The following is a 10145-nucleotide window of genomic DNA, read 5'->3' as shown; positions in this document are numbered from 1 at the left end:
AACTAACAAATGCATACATGAACAAAGATATGAAGACGTGAATGAATGCATAAGGGCATGCATAAATGGATGGATGGAGAAATAGAAAGATGATTGAAGGAATTTAAAAAGTAATAAACGCATGAAGGAATGGGTAAAAGGATAAACACATGTAAATCAAAAATGCTTTATGAATGGATGATAGAACATCATTGGAATCTTGTTATCAATAAGTACACACACTGGGTCTCCAGCATGCCCACATGGCGGGTTGAAGTAGGACACCGGAGAAGACACGGTAAGTAGGGTCCCTGCCCATTTGCTGTTTAGGGGTTTGTTTACCCATCTTTGCCTCCCTTCCGATGTTTCAAAGCACACAGACTTCTAGAAACCCTATGGGGCAGCCAGGAGCATTCTGCAAAAACCCTTGCAGTGTCAGGAAAGGGGAGATAGGAATATTGAAGATTCAGATAGAAGAATTCGTTCAGGGTGTTTCTGACAATGAAACATCTGGCCCTTTATACCTCAGTGCAATCCTACTAGACACCAAGACACTCTTACCAGGAGCAGGGGCCGCAGTGGCTGACAGCACAGACCCCAGACCAGAGTACAGTAGGCTCCTGCTGATAAGTCACATCCTGACCCTGAGCCTCCATTTCTTCATCTGTAGAATGGAGATAATAAATGAAAGAGCTTGGCTCATGGCCTTGCACCCTATAAACACTCAACTTCCAGCCATCATGGGCAGATAGGATGAGCAGTTCTGTCCTGCAGGCTCTGGGCCCCTTGTGGTGGAAAGCTTGGTCCCAGGCAGACATCCACCTCTACCCAATGTTCTAGCTGCCAGGCTGCCCGTAAAGCAGGCAGCTGGACCAGAGGAACCCTTATGTCACCTTTCGGAGTATGTTTTATTTCTTCTACCAGAGCTCTATCAATCTGCTTGAATAAAGACATTCTCTATTTTAAATGACCGTACAGAGTTGATCTTTGTGATTCTTTGATCTTCTGAGGAATTTGGTTTCCCATCTGCAGAATCAAGAATTTCGTCTGGGGTCGGGCACGGTGGCTCACGCCTGTAATCCCAGCACTTTGGGAGGCCGAGATGGGCGGATCACGAGGTCAGGAGTTCGAGACCATCCTGGCTAACACGGTGAAACCCCGTCTCTACTAAAAAATACAAAAAAACTAGCCGGGCGTGGTGGCGGGCACCTGTAGTCCCAGCTACTTGGGAGACTGAGGCAGGAGAATGGCGTAAACCCAGGAGGCGGAGCTTGCTGTGAGCTAAGATCCGGCCACTGAACTCCAGCCTGGGTGACAGAGCGAGACTCCGTCTCAAAAAAAAAAAAAAAGAAAAAAAAAAAGATTTTGGTCTAACTTTTCAAAAGAAGGCATACATGTGGCCAACAATCATACAAAAAAAAAAAAAAAACCCTTCAACATCACTGATCATTACAGAAATGCAAATCAAAACCACAGTGAAATACCATCTCACACCAATCAGAATGGCTATTAAAAAGTAAAAAAATAGCAGATGCTGGCTAGGTTGTGGAGAAAAAGGAATTCTTACACACTGCTGGTGGAAGTGTAAACTACTTCAACCTTTGTGGAAGATAGTGTGTTGATTCCTCAAAGACCTAATTACAGAAATACCATTTGAACCAGCAATCCCATTACTGAGTATATACCCAAAGGAACATAAATTGTTCTGTTACAAAGAGAGACATGTATGCATATGTTTACTGCAACATTATTTACTATGGCAAACTCATGGAATCAACCTACATGCTCATCAATGGTAGACTGGATAAAGAAAATGTGGTACATACACACCATGGAATACTATGCAGCCATAAAAAAGAATAAGATCATATCCTCTGAAGGAACAAGGATGGAGCTGGAAGTCATTATCCTTAGCAAACTAATACAGGAATAGAAAACCAAATACTGCATGTTCTCACTCACTTATAAGTGGGAGCTAAATGATGAGAACACATAGACACCGATTGGGGAACAACACACACTGGGGCCTCTCAGAGTGGGGAGGGTGGGAGGAGGGAGAGGATCAGGAAAAAAAACTAATGGGTAGTAGACTAAATACCTGGGTGACAACTAATCTATACAACAAACTTCCGGGACACAAGTTTACCTATATAACAAACCTGCACATGTACCCCGAACTTAGAACAAAAGTTATAAATAAGCAAATAAAATCTTTAAAAAAGAATCAACTTTGGTCTAAATACATGATTTTTCAGCATTTCCTAGTAGCAGAATCCTTTCCCTGAGGAAATCTTCTCCCATATGAGCTGATAAAAGCACAGTTGCTTTGACCATAGCTGCAGAGAAGAACCCTGAGCCCTGCCCTTCTCTTGGCTCCCAAGGTGCCTTCTTGGGAACCCTTGGGGTCCCTTGGATGCCAGTTTGAGAACCACTGTCCTACAGCCTTTCTGATGGCAGTGAATCTGTAATGCTGTGGCAGCATATAGTGGCATGGAAGACCTGTCCAGAATGCCTGGTAGCCATCTGGGGTGCATGCCAGCTACAGTCATCAACCTGGTCAACACTAGGCAACAAAGCCCAAGTGCTGTATGTGGGAGTCTGAATGAGACACTCTCCAGTCCTCTCCGACTGACGCCTCCCGGTCCCAATTTGCCACCTCCTCCTTCCTTCTACCTCCAGCTCTGCCACTGATTCCAAGTCAGAGGCCAGTCCCCTTTCAGGTAGGCCGACCTAGTCCCCAGGGATGACACCGGATGAAGACTGCAGACTTCATGGATCTGTGACTCCCACTGGTGGGTCAAGCATGGCTCCCTTAGATGCATGCCAGGAAAACTAAGCACCCGAGACTCTCTGCCTTCAATGACCTGGTCATAAGATGTCACTGGGGCTTCTCTCCCAGAATGCAGATAAGGACTCATTTGAAATTTCTAAAAGTGGAGTCACTACATTTTTTTCTTTTCTTCTACCTTAAGTAGACATAGGACAGTGCTGCCCAAATTTCAACCACGTTGCCACCTTCATTCTATTGCCACATCTGCTTACACCTTTACCATAAACTAGTTAAGACACTTCTTGAAACTGACCACAGATTTCCTTAAATCAATGTGTGTCCAGTGGAAATGTTATATCCCAGTGCCATAAATAAAAGCCAAGATTTCTTCCTTACCTATGTACGTAAAACAGAGACATAGTTGGATCAAAGAAGAAAATGCTCAGCTCTGTCAAACCTGGAGTTCTCTTGCAGTGCTGGGGACAGGAACAGAGGGAGGAGCTGAGTGCACCCATGCTGGGGGCAGTCCCCGGGGTGTGGTCCTCCCCCACTACTGACTGGGGCATCTAACAATCTCTCCAGCCCCGGTTTCCTCATCTGCAAAATGGGGATGATGGTAGTACCTACCCCATAAGGTTGTTGCAAGAACGAATTAAACTAAAGGAGACCATCAATTAGTATTAATTAATTTACAAAAATAATATGCCTGGTACCTAGTTAGTAGCTGCTATTGTGTTGCTGTTGCTGTTGTTGATGCTATATTAAAAGATAAGCCAGCAGGAGGCAGAAATCTTATAGAAGTAGCATTTCATCTGTGTCTCCCACAGAAGGCTGACTCATGTGCCATTCACTAGACAAGCAGTATCACGTAGTAACAAGATCACAGGGCCAAGGCCTGGGAGCCTGGGTCCGGTCACTAAGTCACTGTCTCACTTCCTTCCCTTCCCAAGCCTTGACTTTCCCAACTGTGAAATGAGGGGATGAATGCAGGAGTCTCCAAAGAACCTTCTGCCCATGGGAAACCTGAATCCCCGAGGCCACCATGGGCCCAGTCTTGTAAAAAAATGGCCTGCCTGCTCTGCTCCAGCCCAAGCGAGGGCTCGCTCAGTGAGGGCTTTTAAGGTGTGGCAGGCCAGGCCCAGCGATAGAGAGGGGAGACCCAAGAGCTTGATAATTCCCGAGGCACAAGATCCAGTGCTGGCCCAGAGATGGGAATGAAGGTGATGGATGCGTCATGTCCCAAACATAGAGTCTGAGATATGAATGACAGCATCCTTGTCTTTTTTTTTTTTTTTTTTTTTTGAGACAGAGTTTCACTCTTGTTGCCCAGGCTGGAATGCAATGGTGTGAACTCTGCTCACTGCAACCTCCACCTCCCGAGTTCAAGTGATTTTCCTGTATCAGCCTCCCAAGTAGCTGGGATTATAGGTGCCTGCCACCACACCCTGTTAATTTTTTTTTTTTTTTTTTTTTTTGTATTTTTAGTAAAGACGGGGTTTCACCATGTTGGCCAGGCTGGTCTCAAACTCCTGACTGTAGGTGATCCACCCACCTCACCCTCCCAAAGTACTGGGATTACAGGCGTGAGCCACCGCACCCGGCTATCCTTGTCTGCCAGTCGGGGTCAGGTCCTAGGGGTGGGAGACCACAGAGCCAGCACGGGGTGCCCCCTGACACTCAGCACCCCATGGTGGGGTTCTGACAGGGGCCCCTTTAACTACCTTCCCTGGATCTCACTCCCAGGCCATGGCTCGCTCCCTCTGACACTTTTTCGCATGGCCATGTTGACTGTGACACCAATCTATTACCTTAAAAAAGACTGGAATAATTTTTTTTTTTTTTTTTTTTTTTTGAGACGGAGTCTCGCTCTGTCGCCCAGGCTGGAGTGCAGTGGCGCAATCTCGGCTCACTGCAAGCTCCGCCTCCCGGGTTCCCGCCATTCTCCTGCCTCAGCCTCCTGAGTAGCTGGGACTACAGGCGCCCGCCACCGCGCCCGGCTAATTTTTTGTATTTTTAGTAGAGACGGGGTTTCACCGTGTTAGCCAGGATGGTCTCGATCTCCTGACCTTGTGATCCGCCCGCCTCGGCCTCCCAAAGTGCTGGGATTACAGGCTTGAGCCACCGCGCCCGGCCTGGAATAATTTTTTTTAAGGAGTGAAACAGGGACACTTTTAGCATGCACTTGGGGTTGGCCAACTTCTTGCTATTTTCCCTCCATCCAACCCAGCATTCTGTGAGTGAGACTTTTTCAGGGGCAGAAGTTTATCTCTTGTCCTGAAGCAGCACCCAGGTTATCCAGGCATCGGTTACCATCTCGTAGTGTTTCACATCGAAAGGTCCACTTGCAAAAGTTTATCTGTTTCTCAGCTACAGACAAGAAAGGAATGCCCTCAAAAATCGGATGGAAACTATGGGCCTTCTGTATGATAAAAATCACGCACATGCTGTATACATCTTTAACTTTTAATTTCACTGCATGGAGGCTATGGGGTTCTCCAAGGACCACCAGTTAGCAGCCCTGGAACACCTCTTCCTCCCCCTCATCTCCACCTGGGCACAGGATCTTTCTCGGTTTCCCTTAAGTCGGAGCTTCACCCAGGTCAAGCCCCCTCGACTGGAGATGGAGCAGGGAGCTGAGAAGCTTGCTAACATCAGTAAGTAGCACTTGTGATACATATTATGAAGAGATGCTCCCCCACCCCAAGAATCACTAGGTGTGGCTTTTAGACAAATATACACACATGCAGAGGTTTGTTTTGTAGGCGTAAACACACAGTCTCTAAAATAGGCAATGTTGAGTCTCTGGCACAAAATGAGGGTATGAAGCCGACACTGTTTATAATCTGCTGGAACCCTCAAACTTGCAAGCCCTTTCTCCAGAAACATTCATGTGAAAACCTCTTTCTAAGGAGAGGGTACTTGTCCTGCTCCCAGGCAAGCTTGGAGGATGCTACCATAGAAGGGCTTATCCAGGGGCCCAAGGCTGTCCCCACCAGACCAAGGGTGGGAGAGAGAAGAGACCCAGAGACTGCAGACCCTGGAACACCCTGCAGCAGCCAGACCATCGCTTGGCCTTTAGTGGAAGTGGCTAATGACAGCGCTGATGAGACCTAAAGCACTAAGCCAGGCATGATCGTGACAGACACCCAAATTATCTATTCAGGTGTTGACCTCTCTACCGCCTTTATTAGAACAAACCAGTGTAAGAAAACAACCAAAAATGTTTTTTTCACACTTCTTTCAATTGCTCTGCTTGGCAACTTTATTGCACATTAGTTCAAAATAAGCTGCCAATAAAGTTGGATAAAATTAAACTCATGCTAGAGTTTTTTTCCTCCATAATTTTTGTTGGGTTGTTTTTATTTTCATAAGGATTTGAAACGCAGCATTATCTTAGGTTCAGAATTTCCCAGGCTGGGTAGTTACAACTTAACTTCTACTGAGTTTATGAATTCCAATTTCAGTTCTCTTAAAATGAGTTTGGTTTTACTGTTAACTTCATACTGAAGAGGTCTTTGTAGCAGTTTGTCTTTTCCTGTACAGAAAGCACAACATAAAACTTGAATCTTCTATACTGTAATTAGACTTAGAAAATTATGTGATTTCGGCCGGGCGCGGTGGCTCACGCCTGTAATCCCAGCACTTTGGGAGGCCGAGACGGGCGGATCACGAGGTCAGGAGATCGAGACCATCCTGGCTAACACGGTGAAACCCCGTCTCTACTAAAAAATACAAAAAACTAGCCGGGCGAGGTGGCGGGCGCCTATAGTCCCAGCTACTCGGGAGGCTGAGGCAGGAGAATGGCGTGAACCTGGGGGGCGGAGCTTGCAGTGAGCTGAGATCCGGCCACTGCACTCCAGCCTGGGCGACAGAGCAAGACTCCGTCTCAAAAAAAAAAGAAAATTATGTGATTTCTAATTTAGCAGAACCTCAGAACACAGCAGAGTCCACAACCCCAAGTCAACATTTGTTTGATACATGATTTCAAGAAAATATCTTTTTAAAGACAGCAGTTGTGAATAGGCCAAAATGATTCCATTTAAGATAGCAAAAAATAAATAAATAAATAAATAAACAAACATCTTGGAGTAAAAATAACGCACTATAGCAATTTGAGTACAGCAAAAATCAAACACTGTGTGTCGAAAGCAAACAATGGGAATTTTTATGCAACTACACATTTTTCTGGCTATCTAACTATGATTTATACATCTAAAATGATAAATTTAATCCCATCACCAGTAGATCAATTGCAGGTATAACAGATGAAACCAGAATAAATCATCGTATCACTGTATTGGAAACACAAAGAGAAGACACAAGAGGAGTTCTGACTTTAAACTGAAATCTGTTTCCAGGCTTTTCCAAGGACAATTTGCATGGAGAAGTTCAATGTATACATAAAGTCATCCGATCCAAATATGCTAATGATTTTTATTGGTCAAATCTTAAAAGTGAGGTTTATTTTTATGAGTATGCATTAATTAACCCAGCATGTACTATCTTTCAGACTATCTTGCCAGGGACTTTCATTTCAACATGTTTATTGTGAAATGTTTGCATTCTCCACATTTGTGGCCCACACACAGATTATTTCATACTTTCCTTTAGAGCACTTAGAAAAGTTAAAAGGAGTTATTGTTTTTGATTAATGCCATTTTGGGGCAGTTAAAAAAAAAAAAAAAAAAAAAAAGAGTTCCAAATCCCAGCTCTGCATAAATTCTTCGACATTAAAGAAAAAAAAAAATCTCTGCAAGTTCTACTGCACAAAGAGAAGAGGGGGGCTGCCCTGGGTTTATTTGAAGGTGGTCTCCTAAAACTGAACTTTATTCACTTTGGTGTCTGCATGAACTCATGCAGAATAGCAAGGAACCAATGGGGTGCAGCTATCAATCACGAGAGGAGAAGCAGCAGGCACAGAGTATGGCGTGGTGTGGCGCAGATGGAAGTTCTAAGGCCCTGCCTGTCATCTTTTGATTAAGAAAAGGAAATGATTTCACTGAAAAGATATTCCCTCTTGTGTTGTTTTGTTTTAACTGAGTTTGTACTTTCCACCGAACTGGACATATTTATTGAGACTCATAAGTTACTTCACGGTTCCCAACATCACTGCAATCTCAACAAACTATTTTTTTTTCCTTGCAAATTATCTAAATATCAAAACTATAAAATATCTTAAAACATTCTCCATACTGTAAACATCTTAGCTACAAAGCTTCGAGTGTAAACAGTATGATGCATCAGAATGGTTTTAAGCGATGTTATAAAAACTGCTCTTAAAAACTAAACAAAAATGTAAAGCTTCCATCTGTTTTATGATTTTTCCACTGCTGAACGGCTGCTGTGTGCCAGTTCACTGAACCATGGCTTGCTAAAGAGATTGCTGGGGTCACACATTGAAAAAACAAAGAGCATGTCTTTAATGGTGGGATTTTTTTTCTCGAGTCTCCCTGACATGGCTGGAACCGAATTAAGTGCACAGCAGCAGAAGAGAAGGGACATAAAACACACACACGATGCCTGTTGCAAGAGGAACCCTGTCTGCCTCTGAGAGGCTCACATTTTTTTAAAAAAGGATATCATTCTGGCAATTATTTCAGGTTCTTTGGTGACTGTATACCTGCAACCTCAATGCACTCTTACGTCCTCATGGAATTTTCTTTTTGGCCTTCTGTGTACAAGTTAAAAATAGACAGAAAATTGCATACTAAGAAAAAGCATTCAGGCTTATTTTTGTGTACATGCGCAGGTAGGAGACGATGATAATTTGGAGACCGCTGACTCTCCTCTGCTCTGAGCCCTGGTCCACGGGGATGCGAAGGTGCCTGAGCCGATGAAAAGACCCCTCCAAGATGAAGAAGAAAACAACCCTTCACTAGGAATGTTTGGCTCTGAGATATATATAAAAAGTCAAGCAAGAAGGGGAGAGACTAAAATGGATCATGCATTGAGTCCAAGCCCTGTTCTTAGGGGATACTGATGCCCAAAGCAGGGGACACTGTAGGGGAAGTCCAGGGGCTGGGCTGGGCCCAGGGCGATCTTCCATCTGGGACCCGACTGACTGACATTTCCTAAGGGTCCTCCTGACACCCATCATCCTGTCCCCTGAAACCACTTCTGAGGCATGGCAGCCAGTGTGACCATTCATTTTGGGCCTCTTGTGCAGGCTACCTGGCCGGTGTTCCCCCAGAGACATGGCCATTGGGGTTAAGGCCATCTCTGACACCTCAGAGCTCGGCAGACTCTGTGAATCAGCCCACGAGACCAGGTTTGACCTGTTACCCTGTCCCCGCCAGTGTCCCTTAGACAGCAGACACTCCTGGAGCTGGGATGGGCAGGATGGTGGGGTGCAGGGGATGGCGGCCTGACTGGGCCCAGGGCAGCATTCGTGGGGAGTCCATCTGCCTTCCCTAGGATGAAGAGTGCCCACTGGCCCTTTTTGCAGAGGGTCCACCCAGCTCACCCTTGCAGGATGAGCTCACCTGCAGGTCAGAGGCAAACACAGACCGGGGCAGAAGGAGAACATTTAGGGTTGGAGATTCCAGAGGAGCCCACCCTGCTTCCAGAATAAAGCAGCCTCCAAATTGACAGCAACCACCCACCCACAGCATCAGCCTGCTCGGAACATGGCTGCTGGCCTCCCCACTTCCCTCTCCAACCTCTCCTCCACACCCCAGGGCTGTAGCAGCCCCTCTTGTCTCCCGATGGTGCAGAGATTTGGCAATGTCACCAACCTCCAATCCCCAGAGGGCAACCCTCACCCTCGAGGTGGAGGCGTCCATCTGGGAAACCCATCCCAGCCCAGGGGCCATCCTAGATCCCCAGAAGGCTGGCATGACAGTGAGCAGAGCTCTGCCCGAGGGTGGGCAAGGCCCTGTGTGTGCCACACCCTGAGACCAAGGGCACTGATGGTCCCACTCTTGCTCACTTGCTCACTCCTGCTGCCTACACACCCTTCCCAGCAGTATTCCCACCTGTACCTCACCCAGCAGATGAGCAAGAGGCTCCTCAGGTGGGGTCCCGAGGAGTGGCTGCTCCACAGCCCCAGAAGCTGTTCTGGGACTCCCACTGTGCTCAGGGCTTCAAGGAATCAACTTAGACCCGGCCATGTGACCAATATCCCAGTGTCCAGAGAGCAGTCACCCCAAAAAGCACCTAGCCCATGGGCCCTGTGGGCTTCCAGGCAGGCTGGCATAATTCCGTGCGCATTCCAAATTTAAATCTGGGACACTCTCCCCTTTTTTCACTGCTCCAGAACATGGGGGAGGCATCTGCCTAGAAACAGCTGTCACCCAAAGGAGGCGGCAGCACATGCAGCTCTCCCGCGAGCACCACCGCCAAAATCCACACATCAGCCAGGGTTACTTAGCTACGGAACTTCACAGCCGGGAGAGGG

At 46.4% G+C, this 10145-nt stretch overlaps 1 protein-coding gene across 26 annotated transcripts in view; it reads right to left on the bottom strand.

The window, feature by feature from the left end:
• LOC105495610 (zinc finger protein 536) overlaps positions 1 to 10145 on the bottom strand; it is a 491361-nt gene that overhangs the window by 365622 nt on the left and 115594 nt on the right. Inside the window, exon 1 of one of the 26 annotated variants that reach the window (XM_071086005.1) lies at positions 1 to 1041. This exon is cut by the window's left edge and continues 1707 nt beyond it. The exons of 24 other annotated variants lie outside the window; for them this stretch is intronic. The gene's annotated coding sequence lies outside the window, so the exon portion shown is untranslated. Of the gene's footprint in view, positions 1042 to 10145 lie in introns of those variants that run through there. One more of the 26 variants, XM_071086010.1, reaches the window with a different exon arrangement.

Source organism: Macaca nemestrina, chromosome 20 (genome assembly GCF_043159975.1).
Source record: "Macaca nemestrina isolate mMacNem1 chromosome 20, mMacNem.hap1, whole genome shotgun sequence".
NCBI lineage: Eukaryota > Metazoa > Chordata > Mammalia > Primates > Cercopithecidae > Macaca > Macaca nemestrina.
This window is presented reverse-complemented; position numbering and strand designations above follow the sequence as displayed.